The sequence below is a fragment of the Carassius gibelio genome, chromosome B3 (genome assembly GCF_023724105.1).
Source record: "Carassius gibelio isolate Cgi1373 ecotype wild population from Czech Republic chromosome B3, carGib1.2-hapl.c, whole genome shotgun sequence".
Taxonomy (NCBI): Eukaryota; Metazoa; Chordata; class Actinopteri; order Cypriniformes; family Cyprinidae; genus Carassius; species Carassius gibelio.
Genome location: NC_068398.1, coordinates 40572506 through 40597295, shown reverse-complemented (window position 1 = coordinate 40597295; position 24790 = coordinate 40572506). Strand labels below are relative to the sequence as shown.

Here is a 24790-nt window from a genome sequence, read left to right as displayed (position 1 = left end):
GAACATAGATACAAAGTTTTCCTTATTTGGCTGAACTTCCTGTCCGCCATTTTGATTAATGTTGAAAACTTACTTTTTCGAACTCCTCCTAGACCGTTAGTCAGATTTTCACCAAATTTGACGTGGATCATCTTCAGACCATGCTGGCAAAATGTTATGGATTTCGTTTCGATATACGAAACTGTTCTCATTTAGCGCATCAACGAAGCTGCTGGAAGGGTTCCAAAATGCATTTGAGGCTGTATCTCAGCAAAGCTTTGACATATTTGCACCAAACTTTGTATGTGTCATCGTCACCTCACACTGACCGTTCCAAACTAATTTGGTAACAGCGCCACCTATTGGTTACACGTGATAAGCAAATAAATCCTATTACTAGTTGTTGTGTTTATTGTTTTCAAGCCATTTTGCCTAAAATAATCTTAAAACTTTCTTAATTACTCATTCCTGCCGTTCGTCTGAAGCTTGCTTCTGTAGTGCTTGGCCCCGTTATTGCTGCTTGCAGCTATATTTATTATTATTATTCTTCCGACTGGGCGTCTATGGCAGCCCATAGAACCGAATGCGGGAAAGTTGTAATGGTTTGACATTCTGATAGAGGACAGTGCCAACATTAAGTACACCAATTTTGGTGTGTCTAAGTCAATCCCTCTAGCGCCACCAACTGTCCAAAATTTCACTTTAATTTTGTTAATAACTTTTTAACCCTAAGGCCAATCAACGAAATTCTTTTTTCCTCTGATTTCTGAGCTCATGCCGATTCGATTGCACCCTACGAAGTCATTTCCGTCATAGAAATATGACCGCCATTTTGAATTTCTTTAAAAACCTACTTTTTCGAACTCGTCCTAGACGGTTTGTCCGATTCACACGAAAATTAAACCATATCATCCTCAGGCAGTGCTGACCAAAAGTTATGCAAATCAAATTGATTCGTCAAACCGTTTTCGATAAACGCTCTAACAAATTTTATGTAGTGCTTACAAAAACAGTCGTAAGGCTGTATCTCGGCAACGACTTATCCTATTCAGACCAAACTTGGTACATGTCATAACAAGCATGACCTGAGGCAACATGCTGTGATTGGGCGCAGCGCCACCTACTGATCCGGAGATATGAAAAACTGCTATTTTTGCTTATAACTTCTGAACAGTTTGTCCAAAAATCATAACATTGGTCTTGTTAGATTCAGGGCAACATGCCGAGTCGACTGATATCCAATTTGACCATTTCGGCCATTTTGACTGTCGGCCATTTTGAATTTTGTGCTAAAATGCTGTATTTTCTGAACACATCAACGGATTGTTACGAAACATGGTATGGGTCATCAGCACAATGTCCTGAAGGAGTATGAGAAGTTTTGAAACAGCGCCACCTAGTGGTGATCTTCTATTTTTAAATGCTTATAACTTTGGGTGTGGTCGACGTATTTTCACCAGACTCATCAAATTGGACTCCTGAAACCTTACAGAGTCCTACAATACCAAACATGCTAGGTTTTGCCTTACGGTTTGTGTAGCGTTGTGATTTAGCGCTTAAAAAACATTTGGCTATATCTTCGAAACCGCTTGTCTGATCGAGACGAAACCACCGTCAGAAGTTCGGAAACATAGGTCGATAGCCATACACCAATGCCCAAATGCAAAAATATTGATATTAAGGGGTAGTAATATTCAATCAAAGTCAAGAGTCAGTCAATTTTTACGTGTTTTTTCATGTAAATGTCTATAACTCTGAAGTGAATTGAGATATTTTCACCAAAATTGACACGCATATGTATGGGCTCACTCTGATGACACATAAAAGAAATGGTGGGACTGAGCCTCTTGGTGGCGCTATAATAGAACAAAACATGAAATTCCCATTGACTTCAATACAGTTTTGTGAAATAAAAGGCTATACTAAACAAATGCATTGGTGTTATATTCCACAACTCAGAATGTGCCAACAACATCATCCCCTGAAGGTACTCAAAATATTTTGAAACAGAGCCACCTAGTGGTCAAAAGTTATAACTCAATTTACATAAAGGCTAATAACTTTTAAAAAGATCTGGCTATTGACATGACGCTGATCTTAATAGATTCCTTGGCTCAAGCCGAGAACATAGATATCAAGTTTTCCTTATTTGGCTGAACTTCCTGTCCGCCATTTTGATTAATGTTGAAAACCTACTTTTTCGAACTCCTCCTAGACCGTTAATCAGATTTTCACCAAATTGGACGTGGATCATCTTCAGACCATGCTGGCAAAATGTTATGGATTTCATGTCGATATACGAAACGGTTCTCATTTAGCGCATCAACAAATTTGCTGGAATGATGCCAACATTCATTTGAGGCTGTATCTCTGCAAAGCTTTGACATATTTGCACCAAACTTTGTATGTGTCATCGTCACCTCACACTGACCATTCCAAACTAATTTGGTAACAGCGCCACCTATTGGTTACATGTGATAAGCCAATAAATCCTATTACTAGTTGTTGTGTTCATTGTTTTTAAGCCATTTTGCCTAAAATAATCTTAAAACTGTCTTAATTACTCATTCCTGCCATTCGTCTGAAGCTTGCTTCTGTAGTGCTTGGCCCCGTTATTGCTGCTTGCAGCTATATTTAGGGGCCAAGCACCGAAGGTGCGTAGGCACCTATTGTTTTCGTTGGCGTTATTATTCTTCTTCTTCTTCTTCTTCCGCCGCAAGTCTATGGCAGCCCATAGAACCGTTTGCGGGAAAGTTGTATAATTTGGCATACTGATAGAGGACAGTCCCAACATTAACTATAGCAAATTTGAAGCCTCTAACTCCTACTCTCTAGCGCCACCACTTGTCCAAACTTTCAATGTTTGTATGCTAATAACTTTTGAACCGTAAGCCAGAAAATGGAAATTCTTTTTTCCTCTGAATCCTTGGCTCAGGCCAAGTCGAATGAACCCTAAAATTCAAAAATCGCAAGGTTTAGTTTTTTCGCTATTTTCAATTATTCAAAAAACCTACTTTTTCGAACTCGTCCTAGACGGTTAGTCCGATTGCCACGAAAATTGGCTCAGATCATCTTCAGACCATGCTGGCAAAAAGTTATGGAATTCAAGTTGATTCGTCCAACTGTTGTCGAATGACACGTAAACAAATTTGACGAAAAGCACGCAAACATGCACGTGAGGCTATATCCCGGCAACGGTTTGTCATATTGAGACCAAACTTGGCGTGTGTTATAACAAGCATGAACTGAGACTACCTGCTGTGTTTCGACACAGCGCCACCTAGTGGTCAGGAGATATGAAAAATGCATATTTTGGCTTATAACTACTGAATGGTTTGGCCAAAAATCACACAACTGGTCTCTTTAGATTCAGTGAGTCATGTCGAGTCGAATGATATCCAATTTTCCTGTGTCGGCCATTTTAGGCGTCGGCCATTTTGAATTATGTTTCAAAATGCTGTATTTTTTGAACGCAGCATCGTATCGTTTCGCAAATAATTACAAAAATATTCGGCTCCATGCCCTGAAGATACTCAAAAAGTTTGGTGGCAGCGCCACCTTGTGGCCAATAGTTATAATGAAATATCACATAAACGCTAATAACTTTTGAATAAATTAGTCTATTAAAATTAAAATGGTCTCGCTATATTCTGTGGGTCATGCCGAGAGTATTGATACCAATAATGTGAAAATTGGCCTTACTTCCTGTCCGCCATTTTGCTTAATGTTGAAAACCTACTTTTTCGAACTCCTCCTAGACCGTTAGCCCAATTTTCACCAAATTTGACGTGAATCATCTTCAGACCATGCTGGCAAAAAGTTATGGATTTTGTGTCGATATACGTAACGGTTCTCAATTAGCGCATCAACGAATTTGCTGGAAGGGTGCCAAAATGCATTTGAGGCTGTATCTCTGCAACACTTTGACATATTTGCACCAAACTTTGTATGTGTCATCGCCACCTCACACTGACCATGCCACATAAATTTGGTAACAGCGCCACCTATTGGTCAAGAGTAATAAACCATTCATTAACCATGAGTAATTACACTTTTTAAAATGCTAATAACTTTTTAGTCCATTAGCCTATTGCAAAGAAACTGGGCTCAAAATATTCCCTGTCTTATGCCGATAACATAGATACCAAATATGCCAGTGTTTACTGAAGTTCCGGTCCACCATTTTGATTTATGTGGAAAACCTACTTTTTCGAACTCCTCATGAACCGTATGTCTAATTTTCACCAAATTCGAATTAGGTGATCTTCAGACTATGTTGACACAAAGTTATGGATTTTGTGTCGATAGACAAAACCGTTTTCGCATACCAAAGCGACGAAGTTGAAACACAATGACAAAATGACACTTGAGGCTGCATCTCTGGAATGCTGTGGCATATTAACACCAAACTTTGTGTGTGTCATTGAAAAGTCAAACAGAGTACACCAAATTGATTTCATAACAGTGCCACCTATTGGTCAAACTTTATAAGCCAAGTAATCATGCTACTAGAGGTGGTATTATGATTTTTTTTTTGCCATTTCAATTACAATAATTCCAAAATTACTGTTATTGCTCATTAATGTATTTGGTGTGATGCTTCATGCCATGCTTAGCTCCTACATTTGCCGTTGGAGTGCTTGGCCCCGTAATTGCTGCTTGCAGCTATATTTATTATTATTATTATTATTATTATTATTCTTCCGACTGGGAGTCTATGGCAGCCCATAGAACCGAATGCGGGAAAGTTGTTTTGGTTTGACATTCTGATAGAGGACAGTGCCAACATTTAGTACACCAATTTTGGTGTGTCTAAGACATTCCCTCTAGCGCCACCAACTGTCCGAAATTTCACTTTAATTTTGTTAATAACTTTTTAACCGTAAGTCCAATCAACAAAATTCTTTTTTCCTCTGATTTCTGAGCTCATGCCGATTCGATTGCACCCTATGCCGTCATTTTCCGTCATAGAAATATGGCCGCCATTTTGAATTCTTTGAAAAACCTACTTTTTCGAACTCGTCCTAGACAATTTGTCCGATTCACACGAAAATTGAACCAGATCATCTTCAGGCAGTGCTGACCAAAAGTTATGCAAATCAAATTGATTCGTCAAACCGTTTTCGAAAAACGCTCAAACAAATTTTACGAAACGCTTAGAAAAACAGTCGTAAGGCTGTATCTCTGCAACGATTTATCGTATTCAGACCAAACCTGGTACATGTCATAACAAGCATGACCTGAGGCTACTTGCTGCGTTTCGGCGCAGCGCCACCTACTGGTCCGGAGATATGAAAAATTGCTATTTTTGCTTATAACTTCTAAACAGTTTGTCCAAAAATCATAACATTGGTCTTGTTAGATTCAGGGCAACATGCCGAGTCGACTGATATCAAATTTTACCATTTCGGCCATTTTGTCTATCGGCCATTTTGAATTTTTTGCTAAAATGCTGTATTTTCAGAACGCATCAACGGATTGTTACGAAACATGGTATGGGTCATCAGCACAATGTCCTGAAGGAGTGTGAGAAGTTTCGAAACAGCGCCACCTAGTGGTGATCATCCTTTTTTAAATGCTTATAACCTTGGGTGTGGTCGACTTATTTTCTCGAGACTCACCAAATTAGACTCCTGAAACCTTACAGAGTCCTACGATACCAAACATGCTAGGTTTCGCCTTACGGTTTGTGTAGCGTTGTGATTTAGCGCTTAAAAAACATCTGGCTATATCTTCGAAACCACTTGTCTGATCGAGACGAAACCACCGTCAGAAGTTCGGAAACATAGGTCGATAGCTATACGCCAATGCCCAAATGCCAAAATATTGATGGTAAGGTGTAGTAATATTCAATCAAAGTCAAGAGTCAGTCATTTTTTACGTGCTTTTTCATATAAATGTCTATAACTCTGAAGTGAATTGAGATATTTTCACCAAAATTGACACACATATGTATGGGCTCACTCTGAGCACACATAAAAAGAAATGGTGGGACTGAGCCTCTTGGTGGCGCTATAATAGAACAAAATATGAAATTATCATTGACTTCAATACAGTTTTGTGAAATAAAATGCAATACTAAACAAATGCATTGATGTAATATTACGAAACTCAGAATGTGCCAACAACACCATCCCCTGAAGGTACTCAAAATATTTTGAAACACCGCCACCTAGTGGTCAACAGTTATAACTCAATTTAAATAAAGGCTAATAACTTTTGAATAAATCTGGCTATTGACATGACGCTGGTCTTTTTAGATTCCTTGGGTCAAGTCGAGAACATAGATACAAAGTTTTCCTTATTTGGCTGAACTTCCTGTCCGCCATTTTGATTAATGTTGAAAACTTACTTTTTCGAACTCCTCCTAGACCGTTAGTCAGATTTTCACCAAATTTGACGTGGATCATCTTCAGACCATGCTGGCAAAATGTTATGGATTTCGTTTCGATATACGAAACTGTTCTCATTTAGCGCATCAACGAAGCTGCTGGAAGGGTTCCAAAATGCATTTGAGGCTGTATCTCAGCAAAGCTTTGACATATTTGCACCGAACTTTGTATGTGTCATCGTCACCTCACACTGACCGTTCCAAACTAATTTGGTAACAGCGCCACCTATTGGTTACACGTGATAAGCAAATAAATCCTATTACTAGTTGTTGTGTTTATTGTTTTCAAGCCATTTTGCCTAAAATAATCTTAAAACTTTCTTAATTACTCATTCCTGCCGTTCGTCTGAAGCTTGCTTCTGTAGTGCTTGGCCCCGTTATTGCTGCTTGCAGCTATATTTATTATTATTATTCTTCCGACTGGGCGTCTATGGCAGCCCATAGAACCGAATGCGGGAAAGTTGTAATGGTTTGACATTCTGATAGAGGACAGTGCCAACATTAAGTACACCAATTTTGGTGTGTCTAAGTCAATCCCTCTAGCGCCACCAACTGTCCAAAATTTCACTTTAATTTTGTTAATAACTTTTTAACCCTAAGGCCAATCAACGAAATTCTTTTTTCCTCTGATTTCTGAGCTCATGCCGATTCGATTGCACCCTACGAAGTCATTTCCGTCATAGAAATATGACCGCCATTTTGAATTTCTTTAAAAACCTACTTTTTCGAACTCGTCCTAGACGGTTTGTCCGATTCACACGAAAATTAAACCATATCATCCTCAGGCAGTGCTGACCAAAAGTTATGCAAATCAAATTGATTCGTCAAACCGTTTTCGATAAACGCTCTAACAAATTTTATGTAGTGCTTACAAAAACAGTCGTAAGGCTGTATCTCGGCAACGACTTATCCTATTCAGACCAAACTTGGTACATGTCATAACAAGCATGACCTGAGGCAACATGCTGTGATTGGGCGCAGCGCCACCTACTGATCCGGAGATATGAAAAACTGCTATTTTTGCTTATAACTTCTGAACAGTTTGTCCAAAAATCATAACATTGGTCTTGTTAGATTCAGGGCAACATGCCGAGTCGACTGATATCCAATTTGACCATTTCGGCCATTTTGACTGTCGGCCATTTTGAATTTTGTGCTAAAATGCTGTATTTTCTGAACACATCAACGGATTGTTACGAAACATGGTATGGGTCATCAGCACAATGTCCTGAAGGAGTATGAGAAGTTTTGAAACAGCGCCACCTAGTGGTGATCTTCTATTTTTAAATGCTTATAACTTTGGGTGTGGTCGACGTATTTTCACCAGACTCATCAAATTGGACTCCTGAAACCTTACAGAGTCCTACAATACCAAACATGCTAGGTTTTGCCTTACGGTTTGTGTAGCGTTGTGATTTAGCGCTTAAAAAACATTTGGCTATATCTTCGAAACCGCTTGTCTGATCGAGACGAAACCACCGTCAGAAGTTCGGAAACATAGGTCGATAGCTATACACCAATGCCCAAATGCAAAAATATTGATATTAAGGGGTAGTAATATTCAATCAAAGTCAAGAGTCAGTCAATTTTTACGTGTTTTTTCATGTAAATGTCTATAACTCTGAAGTGAATTGAGATATTTTCACCAAAATTGACACGCATATGTATGGGCTCACTCTGATGACACATAAAAGAAATGGTGGGACTGAGCCTCTTGGTGGCGCTATAATAGAACAAAACATGAAATTCCCATTGACTTCAATACAGTTTTGTGAAATAAAAGGCTATACTAAACAAATGCATTGGTGTTATATTCCACAACTCAGAATGTGCCAACAACATCATCCCCTGAAGGTACTCAAAATATTTTGAAACAGAGCCACCTAGTGGTCAAAAGTTATAACTCAATTTACATAAAGGCTAATAACTTTTAAAAAGATCTGGCTATTGACATGACGCTGATCTTAATAGATTCCTTGGGTCAAGCCGAGAACATAGATATCAAGTTTTCCTTATTTGGCTGAACTTCCTGTCCGCCATTTTGATTAATGTTGAAAACCTACTTTTTCGAACTCCTCCTAGACCGTTAATCAGATTTTCACCAAATTGGACGTGGATCATCTTCAGACCATGCTGGCAAAATGTTATGGATTTCATGTCGATATACGAAACGGTTCTCATTTAGCGCATCAACAAATTTGCTGGAATGATGCCAACATTCATTTGAGGCTGTATCTCTGCAAAGCTTTGACATATTTGCACCAAACTTTGTATGTGTCATCGTCACCTCACACTGACCATTCCAAACTAATTTGGTAACAGCGCCACCTATTGGTTACATGTGATAAGCCAATAAATCCTATTACTAGTTGTTGTGTTCATTGTTTTTAGCCATTTTGCCTAAAATAATCTTAAAACTGTCTTAATTACTCATTCCTGCCATTCGTCTGAAGCTTGCTTCTGTAGTGCTTGGCCCCGTTATTGCTGCTTGCAGCTATATTTATTATTATTAGGGGCCAAGCACCGAAGGTGCGTAGGACCCTCTTGTTTTTGTTGGCGTTCTTATTATTATTATTATTATTATTATTCTTCCGACTGGGCGTCTATGGCAGCCCATAGAACCGAATGCGGGAAAGTTGTAATGGTTTGACATTCTGATAGAGGACAGTGCCAACATTAAGTACACCAATTTTGGTGTGTCTAAGTCAATCCCTCTAGCGCCACCAACTGTCCAAAATTTCACTTTAATTTTGTTAATAACTTTTTAACCCTAAGGCCAATCAACGAAATTCTTTTTTCCTCTGATTTCTGAGCTCATGCCGATTCGATTGCACCCTACGAAGTCATTTCCGTCATAGAAATATGACCGCCATTTTGAATTTCTTTAAAAACCTACTTTTTCGAACTCGTCCTAGACGGTTTGTCCGATTCACACGAAAATTAAACCATATCATCCTCAGGCAGTGCTGACCAAAAGTTATGCAAATCAAATTGATTCGTCAAACCGTTTTCGATAAACGCTCTAACAAATTTTATGTAGTGCTTACAAAAACAGTCGTAAGGCTGTATCTCGGCAACGACTTATCCTATTCAGACCAAACTTGGTACATGTCATAACAAGCATGACCTGAGGCAACATGCTGTGATTGGGCGCAGCGCCACCTACTGATCCGGAGATATGAAAAACTGCTATTTTTGCTTATAACTTCTGAACAGTTTGTCCAAAAATCATAACATTGGTCTTGTTAGATTCAGGGCAACATGCCGAGTCGACTGATATCCAATTTGACCATTTCGGCCATTTTGACTGTCGGCCATTTTGAATTTTGTGCTAAAATGCTGTATTTTCTGAACACATCAACGGATTGTTACGAAACATGGTATGGGTCATCAGCACAATGTCCTGAAGGAGTATGAGAAGTTTTGAAACAGCGCCACCTAGTGGTGATCTTCTATTTTTAAATGCTTATAACTTTGGGTGTGGTCGACGTATTTTCACCAGACTCATCAAATTGGACTCCTGAAACCTTACAGAGTCCTACAATACCAAACATGCTAGGTTTTGCCTTACGGTTTGTGTAGCGTTGTGATTTAGCGCTTAAAAAACATTTGGCTATATCTTCGAAACCGCTTGTCTGATCGAGACGAAACCACCGTCAGAAGTTCGGAAACATAGGTCGATAGCTATACACCAATGCCCAAATGCAAAAATATTGATATTAAGGGGTAGTAATATTCAATCAAAGTCAAGAGTCAGTCAATTTTTACGTGTTTTTTCATGTAAATGTCTATAACTCTGAAGTGAATTGAGATATTTTCACCAAAATTGACACGCATATGTATGGGCTCACTCTGATGACACATAAAAGAAATGGTGGGACTGAGCCTCTTGGTGGCGCTATAATAGAACAAAACATGAAATTCCCATTGACTTCAATACAGTTTTGTGAAATAAAAGGCTATACTAAACAAATGCATTGGTGTTATATTCCACAACTCAGAATGTGCCAACAACATCATCCCCTGAAGGTACTCAAAATATTTTGAAACAGAGCCACCTAGTGGTCAAAAGTTATAACTCAATTTACATAAAGGCTAATAACTTTTAAAAAGATCTGGCTATTGACATGACGCTGATCTTAATAGATTCCTTGGGTCAAGCCGAGAACATAGATATCAAGTTTTCCTTATTTGGCTGAACTTCCTGTCCGCCATTTTGATTAATGTTGAAAACCTACTTTTTCGAACTCCTCCTAGACCGTTAATCAGATTTTCACCAAATTGGACGTGGATCATCTTCAGACCATGCTGGCAAAATGTTATGGATTTCATGTCGATATACGAAACGGTTCTCATTTAGCGCATCAACAAATTTGCTGGAATGATGCCAACATTCATTTGAGGCTGTATCTCTGCAAAGCTTTGACATATTTGCACCAAACTTTGTATGTGTCATCGTCACCTCACACTGACCATTCCAAACTAATTTGGTAACAGCGCCACCTATTGGTTACATGTGATAAGCCAATAAATCCTATTACTAGTTGTTGTGTTCATTGTTTTTAGCCATTTTGCCTAAAATAATCTTAAAACTGTCTTAATTACTCATTCCTGCCATTCGTCTGAAGCTTGCTTCTGTAGTGCTTGGCCCCGTTATTGCTGCTTGCAGCTATATTTATTATTATTAGGGGCCAAGCACCGAAGGTGCGTAGGACCCTCTTGTTTTTGTTGGCGTTCTTATTATTATTATTATTATTATTATTCTTCCGACTGGGCGTCTATGGCAGCCCATAGAACCGAATGCGGGAAAGTTGTAATGGTTTGACATTCTGATAGAGGACAGTGCCAACATTAAGTACACCAATTTTGGTGTGTCTAAGTCAATCCCTCTAGCGCCACCAACTGTCCAAAATTTCACTTTAATTTTGTTAATAACTTTTTAACCCTAAGGCCAATCAACGAAATTCTTTTTTCCTCTGATTTCTGAGCTCATGCCGATTCGATTGCACCCTACGAAGTCATTTCCGTCATAGAAATATGACCGCCATTTTGAATTTCTTTAAAAACCTACTTTTTCGAACTCGTCCTAGACGGTTTGTCCGATTCACACGAAAATTAAACCATATCATCCTCAGGCAGTGCTGACCAAAAGTTATGCAAATCAAATTGATTCGTCAAACCGTTTTCGATAAACGCTCTAACAAATTTTATGTAGTGCTTACAAAAACAGTCGTAAGGCTGTATCTCGGCAACGACTTATCCTATTCAGACCAAACTTGGTACATGTCATAACAAGCATGACCTGAGGCAACATGCTGTGATTGGGCGCAGCGCCACCTACTGATCCGGAGATATGAAAAACTGCTATTTTTGCTTATAACTTCTGAACAGTTTGTCCAAAAATCATAACATTGGTCTTGTTAGATTCAGGGCAACATGCCGAGTCGACTGATATCCAATTTGACCATTTCGGCCATTTTGACTGTCGGCCATTTTGAATTTTGTGCTAAAATGCTGTATTTTCTGAACACATCAACGGATTGTTACGAAACATGGTATGGGTCATCAGCACAATGTCCTGAAGGAGTATGAGAAGTTTCGAAACAGCGCCACCTAGTGGTGATCTTCTATTTTTAAATGCTTATAACTTTGGGTGTGGTCGACGTATTTTCACCAGACTCATCAAATTGGACTCCTGAAACCTTACAGAGTCCTACAATACCAAACATGCTAGGTTTTGCCTTACGGTTTGTGTAGCGTTGTGATTTAGCGCTTAAAAAACATTTGGCTATATCTTCGAAACCGCTTGTCTGATCGAGACGAAACCACCGTCAGAAGTTCGGAAACATAGGTCGATAGCTATACGCCAATGCCCAAATGCAAAAATATTGATAGTAAGGGGTAGTAATATTCAATCAAAGTCAAGAGTCAGTCAATTTTTACGTGTTTTTTCATGTAAATGTCTATAACTCTGAAGTGAATTGAGATATTTTCACCAAAATTGACACGCATATGTATGGGCTCACTCTGATGACACATAAAAGAAATGGTGGGACTGAGCCTCTTGGTGGCGCTATAATAGAACAAAACATGAAATTCCCATTGACTTCAATACAGTTTTGTGAAATAAAAGGCTATACTAAACAAATGCATTGGTGTTATATTCCACAACTCAGAATGTGCCAACAACATCATCCCCTGAAGGTACTCAAAATATTTTGAAACAGAGCCACCTAGTGGTCAAAAGTTATAACTCAATTTACATAAAGGCTAATAACTTTTGAAAAGATCTGGCTATTGACATGACGCTGATCTTAATAGATTCCTTGGCTCAAGCCGAGAACATAGATATCAAGTTTTCCTTATTTGGCTGAACTTCCTGTCCGCCATTTTGATTAATGTTGAAAACCTACTTTTTCGAACTCCTCCTAGACCGTTAATCAGATTTTCACCAAATTGGACGTGGATCATCTTCAGACCATGCTGGCAAAATGTTATGGATTTCATGTCGATATACGAAACGGTTCTCATTTAGCGCATCAACAAATTTGCTGGAATGATGCCAACATTCATTTGAGGCTGTATCTCTGCAAAGCTTTGACATATTTGCACCAAACTTTGTATGTGTCATCGTCACCTCACACTGACCATTCCAAACTAATTTGGTAACAGCGCCACCTATTGGTTACATGTGATAAGCCAATAAATCCTATTACTAGTTGTTGTGTTCATTGTTTTTAAGCCATTTTGCCTAAAATAATCTTAAAACTGTCTTAATTACTCATTCCTGCCATTCGTCTGAAGCTTGCTTCTGTAGTGCTTGGCCCCGTTATTGCTGCTTGCAGCTATATTTAGGGGCCAAGCACCGAAGGTGCGTAGGCACCTATTGTTTTCGTTGGCGTTATTATTCTTCTTCTTCTTCTTCTTCCGCCGCAAGTCTATGGCAGCCCATAGAACCGTTTGCGGGAAAGTTGTATAATTTGGCATACTGATAGAGGACAGTCCCAACATTAACTATAGCAAATTTGAAGCCTCTAACTCCTACTCTCTAGCGCCACCACTTGTCCAAACTTTCAATGTTTGTATGCTAATAACTTTTGAACCGTAAGCCAGAAAATGGAAATTCTTTTTTCCTCTGAATCCTTGGCTCAGGCCAAGTCGAATGAACCCTAAAATTCAAAAATCGCAAGGTTTAGTTTTTTCGCTATTTTCAATTATTCAAAAAACCTACTTTTTCGAACTCGTCCTAGACGGTTAGTCCGATTGCCACGAAAATTGGCTCAGATCATCTTCAGACCATGCTGGCAAAAAGTTATGGAATTCAAGTTGATTCGTCCAACTGTTGTCGAATGACACGTAAACAAATTTGACGAAAAGCACGCAAACATGCACGTGAGGCTATATCCCGGCAACGGTTTGTCATATTGAGACCAAACTTGGCGTGTGTTATAACAAGCATGAACTGAGACTACCTGCTGTGTTTCGACACAGCGCCACCTAGTGGTCAGGAGATATGAAAAATGCATATTTTGGCTTATAACTACTGAATGGTTTGGCCAAAAATCACACAACTGGTCTCTTTAGATTCAGTGAGTCATGTCGAGTCGAATGATATCCAATTTTCCTGTGTCGGCCATTTTAGGCGTCGGCCATTTTGAATTATGTTTCAAAATGCTGTATTTTTTGAACGCAGCATCGTATCGTTTCGCAAATAATTACAAAAATATTCGGCTCCATGCCCTGAAGATACTCAAAAAGTTTGGTGGCAGCGCCACCTTGTGGCCAATAGTTATAATGAAATATCACATAAACGCTAATAACTTTTGAATAAATTAGTCTATTAAAATTAAAAGGGTCTCGCTATATTCTGTGGGTCATGCCGAGAGTATTGATACCAATAATGTGAAAATTGGCCTTACTTCCTGTCCGCCATTTTGCTTAATGTTGAAAACCTACTTTTTCGAACTCCTCCTAGACCGTTAGCCCAATTTTCACCAAATTTGACGTGAATCATCTTCAGACCATGCTGGCAAAAAGTTATGGATTTTGTGTCGATATACGTAACGGTTCTCAATTAGCGCATCAACGAATTTGCTGGAAGGGTGCCAAAATGCATTTGAGGCTGTATCTCTGCAACACTTTGACATATTTGCACCAAACTTTGTATGTGTCATCGCCACCTCACACTGACCATGCCACATAAATTTGGTAACAGCGCCACCTATTGGTCAAGAGTAATAAACCATTCATTAACCATGAGTAATTACACTTTTTAAAATGCTAATAACTTTTTAGTCCATTAGCCTATTGCAAAGAAACTGGGCTCAAAATATTCCCTGTCTTATGCCGATAACATAGATACCAAATATGCCAGTGTTTACTGAAGTTCCGGTCCACCATTTTGATTTATGTGGAAAACCTACTTTTTCGAACTCCTCATGAACCGTATGTCTAATTTTCACCAAATTCGAATTAGGTGATCTTCAGACTATGTTGACACAAAGTTATGGATTTTGTGTCGATAGACAAAACCGTTTTCGCATACCAAAGCGACGAAGTTGAAACACAATGACAAAATGACACTTGAGGCTGCATCTCTGGAATGCTGTGGCATATTAACACCAAACTTTGTGTGTGTCATTGAAAAGTCAAACAGAGTACACCAAATTGATTTCATAACAGTGCCACCTATTGGTCAAACTTTATAAGCCAAGTAATCATGCTACTAGAGGTGGTATTATGATTTTTTTTTTGCCATTTCAATTACAATAATTCCAAAATTACTGTTATTGCTCATTAATGTATTTGGTGTGATGCTTCATGCCATGCTTAGCTCCTACATTTGCCGTTGGAGTGCTTGGCCCCGTAATTGCTGCTTGCAGCTATATTTATTATTATTATTATTATTATTATTATTCTTCCGACTGGGAGTCTATGGCAGCCCATAGAACCGAATGCGGGAAAGTTGTTTTGGTTTGACATTCTGATAGAGGACAGTGCCAACATTTAGTACACCAATTTTGGTGTGTCTAAGACATTCCCTCTAGCGCCACCAACTGTCCGAAATTTCACTTTAATTTTGTTAATAACTTTTTAACCGTAAGTCCAATCAACAAAATTCTTTTTTCCTCTGATTTCTGAGCTCATGCCGATTCGATTGCACCCTATGCCGTCATTTTCCGTCATAGAAATATGGCCGCCATTTTGAATTCTTTGAAAAACCTACTTTTTCGAACTCGTCCTAGACAATTTGTCCGATTCACACGAAAATTGAACCAGATCATCTTCAGGCAGTGCTGACCAAAAGTTATGCAAATCAAATTGATTCGTCAAACCGTTTTCGAAAAACGCTCAAACAAATTTTACGAAACGCTTAGAAAAACAGTCGTAAGGCTGTATCTCTGCAACGATTTATCGTATTCAGACCAAACCTGGTACATGTCATAACAAGCATGACCTGAGGCTACTTGCTGCGTTTCGGCGCAGCGCCACCTACTGGTCCGGAGATATGAAAAATTGCTATTTTTGCTTATAACTTCTAAACAGTTTGTCCAAAAATCATAACATTGGTCTTGTTAGATTCAGGGCAACATGCCGAGTCGACTGATATCAAATTTTACCATTTCGGCCATTTTGTCTATCGGCCATTTTGAATTTTTTGCTAAAATGCTGTATTTTCAGAACGCATCAACGGATTGTTACGAAACATGGTATGGGTCATCAGCACAATGTCCTGAAGGAGTGTGAGAAGTTTCGAAACAGCGCCACCTAGTGGTGATCATCCTTTTTTAAATGCTTATAACCTTGGGTGTGGTCGACTTATTTTCTCGAGACTCACCAAATTAGACTCCTGAAACCTTACAGAGTCCTACGATACCAAACATGCTAGGTTTCGCCTTACGGTTTGTGTAGCGTTGTGATTTAGCACTTAAAAAACATCTGGCTATATCTTCGAAACCACTTGTCTGATCGAGACGAAACCACCGTCAGAAGTTCGGAAACATAGGTCGATAGCTATACGCCAATGCCCAAATGCCAAAATATTGATGGTAAGGTGTAGTAATATTCAATCAAAGTCAAGAGTCAGTCATTTTTTACGTGCTTTTTCATATAAATGTCTATAACTCTGAAGTGAATTGAGATATTTTCACCAAAATTGACACACATATGTATGGGCTCACTCTGAGCACACATAAAAAGAAATGGTGGGACTGAGCCTCTTGGTGGCGCTATAATAGAACAAAATATGAAATTATCATTGACTTCAATACAGTTTTGTGAAATAAAATGCAATACTAAACAAATGCATTGATGTAATATTACGAAACTCAGAATGTGCCAACAACACCATCCCCTGAAGGTACTCAAAATATTTTGAAACACCGCCACCTAGTGGTCAACAGTTATAACTCAATTTAAATAAAGGCTAATAACTTTTGAATAAATCTGGCTATTGACATGACGCTGGTCTTTTTAGATTCCTTGGGTCAAGTCGAGAACATAGATACAAAGTTTTCCTTATTTGGCTGAACTTCCTGTCCGCCATTTTGATTAATGTTGAAAACTTACTTTTTCGAACTCCTCCTAGACCGTTAGTCAGATTTTCACCAAATTTGACGTGGATCATCTTCAGACCATGCTGGCAAAATGTTATGGATTTCGTTTCGATATACGAAACTGTTCTCATTTAGCGCATCAACGAAGCTGCTGGAAGGGTTCCAAAATGCATTTGAGGCTGTATCTCAGCAAAGCTTTGACATATTTGCACCAAACTTTGTATGTGTCATCGTCACCTCACACTGACCGTTCCAAACTAATTTGGTAACAGCGCCACCTATTGGTTACACGTGATAAGCAAATAAATCCTATTACTAGTTGTTGTGTTTATTGTTTTCAAGCCATTTTGCCTAAAATAATCTTAAAACTTTCTTAATTACTCATTCCTGCCGTTCGTCTGAAGCTTGCTTCTGTAGTGCTTGGCCCCGTTATTGCTGCTTGCAGCTATATTTAGGGGCCAAGCACCGAAGGTGCGAAGGCACCTATTGTGTTCGTTGGCGTTATTATTATTATTATTATTCTTCTTCTTCCACCCCAAGTCTATGGTAGCCCATAGAACCGATTGCGGGAAAGTTGTATAATTTGGCACACTAATAGAGGACTATCTGAACATTAACCGTAGCAAATTTGAAGTCTCTAACTCAAACTCTCTAGCGCCACCAATTGTCTAAACTTTCAAAAACTTGATGCTAATAACTCTTGAACCGTAAGCAACAAAATGAAAATTCTTTTTTCCTGTGATTCCTTGGCTCATGGCGAGTCGAATGGACACCGAAATTCAAAAATCGCAAGGCTTAGTTTTTTCGCTATCGTCAATTGTTCGTAAAACCTACTTTTTCGAACTCGTCCTAGGCCGTTGCACCGATTGTCACGAAAATTGAATCAGATAATCTTCAGACCATGCTGACAAAAAGTTATGGAAATCAAGTTGATTTCTCAAACCGTTTCCGAATAGCTCATGAACGAATTCTTCGAAAAGTACGCAAACGTGAACGTGAGGCTATATCTCCGCAACGGTTTGGCCTATTGAGACCAATCTTGGTGGGTCTTATAACAACCATTCCCTGGGACTACCTGCAGTGTTTCGGCGCTGTGCCCCCTAGTGGTCAGGAGATATGAAAAATGCATGTTTTTGCTCATAACTTCTGAACGGTTTTGCCAAAAATCACAAAAGTGGTGTCTTTAGATTCAGTGCATCATTCCGAGTCGAATGATACCGAATTTTCCCAATTCGGCCATTTTGGGCGTCGGCCATTTTGGATTTAGTTGTAAATTGCTGTATCTTAAGAATGAAGTTCCGTATCGTTTCGCAAATAATTACAAAAATGTCCGGCTCCATGCCCTGAATGTACACAAAAAAATTGGGGGCAGCGCCACCTTGTGGTCAATAGTTATAACGATTTTGTCGAAAAATGCTAATAACTTTTGCATACATTAGCCTATTGTAACAAAGCTGATGTTGATAGATTCCTTGGGTCATGCCGAGAACACCGATACCCCATTTGTCAATTTTGGCAAAATTTCCTGTCCGCCATTTTGATTCATGTTGAAAACCTACTTTTTCGAACTCCTCCTAGACCGTTGCTCAGATTTTCACCAAATTTGATTAGGATCATCTTCAGACCATGCTGGCAAAAAGTTATGGAATTTGTGTCGATACACGTAACCGTTTTCAATTAGCGTACCAACGAATTTGCTGGAAAGATGCCAAACTGCATCTGAGGCTGTATCTCTGCAAAGGTTGGAGATATTTACACAAAACTTAATATGTGACATTGTCACATCACATTGACCACGCCACATCATTTTGGTCACAGCGCCACCTATTGGTCAAGAGTAATAAACCAATCAATAACCGCTAATTATTACATTTCCAATAATGCTAATAACTTTTGATTGCATTAGCCTATTATCATGAAACATGTCTCAAAATGTTCCTTGGGACATGCCGACAACATACATACCAATTATGTCATATTAAGCAAAACTTCCTGTCTGCCATTTTGATTCATGTTGAAAACCTTTTTTTTTAAACTCATCCTCAACCGTTTGTCTGATTTTCACCAAAATTGAATCAGATCATCTTCAGACCGTGGTGACAAAAAGTTATGGATTTCGTGTCAATAGACGAAACCGTTTTTGTACAGCGCTGCTTCAGATGTCAGGCATCTTCACAAAATGAGTCTGAGGCTATATCTCTGCAAAGCCCATTAGTGGTCTTCCAGTGACATCTAGTGGTCGTAAATGCAATTTATCATACAACACTGTCTCTTTAACCTTTATAACTTTTATATGTTGTCTTAATTTCATTCCAAAGAAGCATACGCAATTTATGTATAATTTCACAGTCTAGATAATAGTACTGCACTGATTTTAAATAACCTAGATATGGCTGACAGTAAAAGAATAGAACAGAATTACAGACACACACAAACATGAAATGTTTAAACTAGTATATTAATACTCAATAAGCATGCTTAAACCCACACACAGATGCACACATTTTGTTATATATATAGATAATTAAAATAAATGATGGGTGATAAAACCTATTGCAAGTCTTCTGTTTTTATGGGCTTCTATGTCTTTTTCCAGGTTTCATTGCAATCATAATCTGGCATAATTATAAACATTAGATATATCTGTATGAATAAATTGGTAAACTTTGACTCAATGTGATCTGAAATGCTTGAACAGTAATATTAAATAATAGTAATATACATTTTTTCTAGATGAATCCCTCAACAAGCCCATAAACTGTAATGTTTTAGTCTTTAGTGAGCTCATTAGTGGTCTTCCGGTGACATCTAGTGGTTATAATTGCAATTTTTTTATTCAACACTGGGTTTTGAAGCTTTATAAATATTACAGTGTTCTTTTTTACCTAATCTCTGTTAAATTTTGCATGATTGTTTAGAAAAAATACAGATCTAATGCATGTGTGATTATATTACCCCTTTTTTTTTGCAGTTTAATGCTATTCACAACAGAAATCTTTTGTTTTTTAGGCCATTTTAACTGTTATAGCACCAGCTATTTTCTGATCTTAATGAAACTTTGCATGCTTGGTGGGTCATCTTTCACATGTTATAACCAAGTTTCATAAAGTTTTGAGTTTTTGTTTCAGTTTTATAGGCTTTAGGTTACATGTGGCCACGGCCCTTTCCTAAATGACCTCTTATAGCTAACCAAAGGACAAAATGCAACATATTTTTGAAAATTATTGATCTAGAGAGTCCAGAGAATATTATTGCAGTGGTTTGATCAAGACTGAACAAAAAACCAGGTGACCCAAAACATTCAAATTCGTGGACCAATTTTACGAAAAAGGCTATAACTCGGGAACAAAATGAGATATCTTCACCAAACTCAGAACTCATATGCATGAACAAAAACTTTAGTCAAATTATTATTTTTTTTCCATATCTGCCACTTGGTGGCGCTACAGGATGAAAAAAAATCAAATGGCTATAACTAAGCAACCGTTGATCCAATCAACTTGAAAATTGATATGGCCCAATGTGGCACAAGTGCTCTATGAGGAATTTCACTTATCTTAAAAAACATGGCCGCCATTGGCCAAACAACTTTAAGCACCTATTTGACAAGGTTAATGGAAGTCGATCGGAACGAAACTCGGTAGGCATGTTCGACTCATTGCCCTAAAGGTCTGTAAGTATTTTGAAAGAAATTGCCCACAACATTGTCACCTCCCACAGAACACAACAAAGCGATTTGATTACAGCGCCACCTATTTTCCAAAAATGATAATGCATCATTTTACTGGAGTTTTACTGGCTGTTTCAATTACACTCTTCCAATAATTGCTTTTCTTACTCGTTGCATTTGCTCTGATGCTCCATGCCATGCTTAGCTCCTCGCTGTGGAACTTTTATTAACGATTTTCAGGCATTTCAATTACAATCATGCAATTATTAATTTCATTACTCATTGTTGCATTTGGTCTGCTTAGCTCCTGATGTTGCCGCTGGAATGCTTGGCCCCGTGATTGCTGCTTGCAGCTATATTTATTATTCTTCCTCTTCTTCTTCCACCCCAAGTCTATGGTAGCCCATAGAACCGATTGCGGGAAAGTTGTATAATTTGGCACACTAATAGAGGACTGTCTGAACATTAACCGTAGCAAATTTGAAGTCTCTAACTCAAACTCTCTAGCGCCACCAATTGTCTAAACTTTCAAAAACTTGATGCTAATAACTCTTGAACCGTAAGCCACAAAATGAAAATTCTTTTTTCCTGTGATTCCTTGGCTCATGCCGAGTCGAATGGACACCGAAATTCAAAAATCGCAAGGTTTAGTTTTTTCGCTATCGTCAATTGTTCGTAAAACCTACTTTTTCGAACTCGTCCTAGGCCGTTGCACCGATTGTCACGAAAATTGAATCAGATAATCTTCAGACCATGCTGGCAAAAAGTTATGGAATTCAAGTTGATTTCTCAAACCGTTTCCGAATAGCTCATGAACGAATTCTTCGAAAAGCACGCAAACGTGAACGTGAGGCTATATCTCCGCAACGGTTTGGCCTATTGAGACCAATCTTGGTGGGTCTTATAAGAACCATTCCCTGGGACTACCTGCAGTGTTTCGGCGCTGTGCCCCCTAGTGGTCAGGAGATATGAAAAATGCATGTTTTTGCTCATAACTTCTAAACGGTTTTGCCAAAAATCACAAAAGTGGTGTCTTTAGATTCAGTGCATCATTCCGAGTCGAATGATACCAAATTTTCCCAATTCGGCCATTTTGGGCGTCGGCCATTTTGAATTTAGTTGTAAATTGCTGTATCTTAAGAATGAAGTTCCGTATCGTTTCGCAAATAATTACAAAAATGTCCGGCTCCATGCCCTGAATGTACACAAAAAAATTGGGGGCAGCGCCACCTTGTGGTCAATAGTTATAACGATTTTTTCGAAAAATGCTAATAACTTTTGCATACATTAGCCTATTGTAACAAAGCTGATGTTGATAGATTCCTTGGGTCATGCCGAGAACAACGATACCCCATTTGTCAATTTTGGCAAAATTTCCTGTCCGCCATTTTGATTCATGTTGAAAACCTACTTTTTCGAACTCCTCCTAGACCGTTGCTCAGATTTTCACCAAATTTGATTTGGATCATCTTCAGACCATGCTGGCAAAAAGTTATGGAATTTGTGTCGATACACGTAACCGTTTTCAATAAGCGTACCAACGAATTTGCTGGAAAGATGCCAAACTGCATCTGAGGCTGTATCTCTGCAAAGGTTGGAGATATTTACACAAAACTTAATATGTGAAATTGTCACATCACATTGACCACGCCACATCATTTTGGTCACAGCGCCACCTATTGGTCAAGAGTAATAAACCAATCAATAACCGCTAATTATTACATTTCCAATAATGCTAATAACTTTTGATTGCATTAGCCTATTATCATGAAACATGTCTCAAAATGTTCCTTGGGACATGCCGACAACATACATACCAATTATGTCATATTAAGCAAAACTTCCTGTCCGCCATTTTGATTTATGTTGAAAACCTTTTTTTTTAAACTCATCCTCAACCGTTTGTCTGATTTTCACCAAAATTGAATCAGACCATCTTCAGACCGTGCTGACAAAAAGTTATGGATTTCGTGTCAATAGACGAAACCGTTTTTGTACAGCGCTGCTTCAGATGTCAGGCATCTTCAAAAAATGAGTCTGAGGCTATATCTCTGCAAAGCCCATTAGTGGTCTTCCAGTGACATCTAGTGGTCGTAAATGCAATTTATCATACAACACTGTCTCTTTAACCTTTATAACTGTTATATGTTGTCTTAATTTCATTCCAAAGAAGCATACGCAATTTATGTATAATTTCACAGTCTAGATAATAGTACTGCACTGATTTTAAATAACATAGATATGGCTGACAGTAAAAGAATAGAACAGAATTACAGACACACACAAACATGAAATGTTTAAACTAGTATATTAATACTCAATAAGCATGCTTAAACCCACACACAGATGCACACATTTTGTTATATATATAGATAATTAAAATAAATGATGGGTGATAAAACCTATTGCAAGTCTTCTGTTTTTATGGGCTTCTATGTCATTTTTCAGGTTTCATTGCAATCATAATCTGGCATAATTATAAACATTAGATATATCTGTATGAATAAATTGGTAAACTTTGACTCAATGTGATCTGAAATGCTTGAACAGTAATATTAAATAATAGTAATATACATTTTTTCTAGATGAATCCCTCAACAAGCCCATAAACTGTAATGTTTTAGTCTTTACTGAGCTCATTAGTGGTCTTCCGGTGACATCTAGTGGTTATAATTGCAATTTTTTATTCAACACTGGGTTTTGAAGCTTTATAAATATTACAGTGTTCTTTTTTACCTAATATCTGTTAAATTTTGCATGATTGTTTAGAAAAAATACAGATCTAATGCATGTGTGATTATATTACCCCTTTTTTTTTTTTTGCAGTTTAATGCCATTCACAACAGAAATATTTTGTTTTTTAGGCCTGTTTAAATGTTATCTAACCAAAGGACAAAATACAACATATTTTTTCAAAGTTATTGATCTAGAGAGTCCTGAGAATATTACTGCAGTGGTTTGATCAAGACTGAACAAAAAACCAGGTGACCCAAAACATTCAAATTCGTGGACCAATTTTATGAAAAAGGCTATAACTCGGGAACAAAATGAGATATCTTCACCAAACTCAGAACTCATATGCATGAACAAAAACTTTAGTCAAATTATTATTATTTTTCCATATCTGCCACTTGGTGGCGCTACAGGATGAAAAAAAATCAAATGGCTATAACTAAGCAACAGTTGATCCAATCAACTTGAAAATTGATATGGCCCAATGTGGCACAAGTGCTCTATGAGGAATTTCACTTATCTTAAAAAACATGGCCGCCATTGGCCAAACAACTTTAAGCACCTATTTGACAAGGTTAATAGAAGTCGATCGGAACGAAACTCGGTGGGCATGTTCGACTCATTGCCCTAAAGGTCTGTAAGTATTTTGAAAGAAATTGCCCACAACATTGTCACCTCCCACAGAACACAACAAAGCGATTTGATTACAGCGCCAACTATTTTCCAAAAATGATAATGCATCATTTTACTGGAGTTTTACTGGCTGTTTCAATTACACTCTTCCAATAATTGCTTTTCTTACTCGTTGCATTTGGTCTGATGCTCCATGCCATGCTTAGCTCCTCGCTGTGGAACTTTTATTAACGATTTCAGCCATTTCAATTACAATCATGCAATTATTAATTTCATTATTCATTGTTGCATTTGGTCTGATGCTACATATGCTTAGCTCCTGATGTTGCCGCTGGAATGCTTGGCCCCGTGATTGCTGCTTGCAGCTATATTTAGGGGCCAAGCACCGAAGGTGCGTAGGCACCTATTGTTTTCGTTGGCGTTATTATTATTATTCTTCTTCTTCTTCCGCCGCAAGTCTATGGCAGCCCATAGAACCGTTTGCGGGAAAGTTGTATAATTTGGCACACTGATAGAGGACAGTCCCAACATTAACTATAGCAAATTTGAAGCCTCTAACTCCTACTCTCTAGCGCCACCACTTGTCCAAACTTTCAATGTTTGTATGCTAATAACTTTTGAACCGTAAGCCAGAAAATGGAAATTCTTTTTTCTTCTGAAACCTTGGCTCATGCCAAGTCGAATGAACCCCAAATTTCAAAAATCGCAAGGTTTAGTTTTTTCGCTATTTTCAATTATTCGAAAAACCTACTTTTTCAAACTCGTCCTAGACGGTTAGTCCGATTGCCACGAAAATTGGCTCAGATCATCTTCAGACCATGCTGGCAA

The 24790-nt window shown here is 38.2% G+C and overlaps 2 long non-coding RNA genes across 2 annotated transcripts in view; one reads left to right on the top strand and one right to left on the bottom strand.

The window, feature by feature from the left end:
- Nucleotides 1-24790, top strand: part of LOC127953485 (uncharacterized) — a 115914-nt gene that overhangs the window by 70508 nt on the left and 20616 nt on the right. The gene's annotated exons all lie outside the window — the stretch shown is intronic.
- LOC127953473 (uncharacterized) lies at nt 175-7567 on the bottom strand. The gene is made up of 3 exons (XR_008153220.1): nt 6597-7567; nt 2400-2440; nt 175-297 (listed from the first exon to the last, which is right to left on the bottom strand). It is a non-coding gene; the product is annotated as an uncharacterized LOC127953473 (long non-coding RNA).